Below are 1,818 nucleotides of genomic sequence, written 5' to 3'. Positions count from 1 at the left end.
GTTTTGTGCAACCAAGTCAAAGCTAAATTCATCCAGGATAACTTGAATATCCCGGCTTGATCCCTTATCCTGGTTTCATGCAACAAGCCCCTGGTCTTGTGTGGTGGTTTCTGTCTTGTGTTCCCCTTGAGTGTCTGTATGTTCTGTTTCCTGTTTTATTTTGTAGTCTGATCTTTGTCTCGTCTTGTCTTTATTTTTACTTCCTGTGTTTTCCCACTCCTGTGATTACCAGATGTCTCCCACCTCTTTCCTTCTTGTCACCTGCCTCTCCTTATCTCGTTACCCTGTGTATTTAGTGTCTGTGCTCCCCTCATCTCTTGTCAGATCGTTTTGTCTGTCTGTGCGTGTTGCTGTTTCAGGTGTTTGGCTTTGGATTTTTTTCTCTCCCCTGAGGTCTCTGTTCCCTGTGAGTTTTTCCCTTTTTTTAACTTGGGACTTTGTTCCTGGATTTTTGGTTTTCTTTTTGTATGCCTTGTTTCTTTTTGGAATAAATCCATAACATACTCTCCTGCCTGCATTTTGGTCCTCACTTTGAAGAACATTTTAACAATAATACTTAGTACCCAAAACATAATTGTCGTGCCTGATAATCGTCGTGCCTGACAATTGGTGGATTCAATCGCCATAGAGCTTAACTTCTGCTGCAAAAGAGAGCCATAACAGACTGTAACCAATGAAACAAGCTGCTGGGGTGTGAGGTTGAAATAAATATTTAATTCCCTATTAGTTTCTTTTGCTTAATGGTACTATTGTTGACTCAATCACATTTGTATTCTAAAGCAGGTGTATGCTTGTGGACTAGAATAGGTCTAGAATGAAAATTATTCTGATACTCACTGCAGCCCACCACCAGGAATCTGGGACACTGATGATAGGAGATCCTTCAGTTTCTTTCTCGGCCAAACGAAGGAGGGCAGAGAAATTAAAGATTCCCATGGCAATAAAGAATAAAATGCAAGAGGCCTGCTGGTAACATTGCTGCAGCGTAAACCCAAATGCTTTCATGTAGGTGGACTGTCGAGCCAGCTTGATGACTTTAAGAACGTGGCTGAGCTGGCTGACCCGCGCCATGGTCCTAAGATCTTCCTGTGCATTTAAATTCTCCGTGTCAAAGGTTTCAAAGATAATCTGGACAAAATAAGGCACGATTGCCACCATGTCCACAAAGTTAAGTCCACTCCTCAAAAACTTTGTGACATGAGGACTTGTTACGAGGCAAATTAAATAGTCAAAATAGGTAAAGAACACAATGGTAACGATCTCCCCCATTCTGTGTATGTTTTTCCGTTGATTTTATAATCTTTAAGTTCCTCAATAGTGTTGAGACTCATTGCAACAATGGAAAGGAACAGAAAAAGGTTGGAGAGCACAGTAAAAGCCTTCGCCAGATTTGAAGCGTACAGATTTTCCACAATGTCCCACAGAGTCTTATGGATATTCCCAAAAACCATGTCCTTGAAAAACTTGTTGTCATACTTCACCTCTAACTCAGCCAACAGCTCCCTGTCCACCTTCAGGTAGTCCTTCACCTTATCCACCTTCTCCTTGAACATCATCCAGTAACAGCGCTGGGTGTCTTTCAGACTCAGGCCCCAGTATTTGATCTCATCCTCGAAGTTGATGTGGCACATTTCCGGAATGACAGATGTGGTGGAAGAAGGCAGGGCCACGGTCAAAGAGAAACTCGTTCCTGCGTACAGAGTAATCGTCGCACAGCTTGAGGAGTTTTGCTCGTTTTTTTTTTTCTGGCTCATTTGTGGCTGAGATTGTAGTCCAGAGAGTCAGGGAGACTGTTACTGTGCAGACAACACTTGGCAT

At 42.5% G+C, this 1,818-nt stretch overlaps 1 pseudogene; it reads right to left on the bottom strand.

Annotated features, from left to right (window-relative positions):
• Positions 1 to 751: 751 nt before the first annotated feature.
• On the bottom strand, positions 752 to 1,818 carry LOC116695765 (potassium voltage-gated channel subfamily V member 2-like; annotated as a pseudogene).

This window comes from Etheostoma spectabile, chromosome 9 (assembly GCF_008692095.1).
Source record: "Etheostoma spectabile isolate EspeVRDwgs_2016 chromosome 9, UIUC_Espe_1.0, whole genome shotgun sequence".
NCBI classification, from domain to species: Eukaryota; Metazoa; Chordata; class Actinopteri; order Perciformes; family Percidae; genus Etheostoma; species Etheostoma spectabile.
Note: the sequence above shows the minus strand (reverse complement) of the source record. Positions and strands in the feature narration are given on the sequence as shown.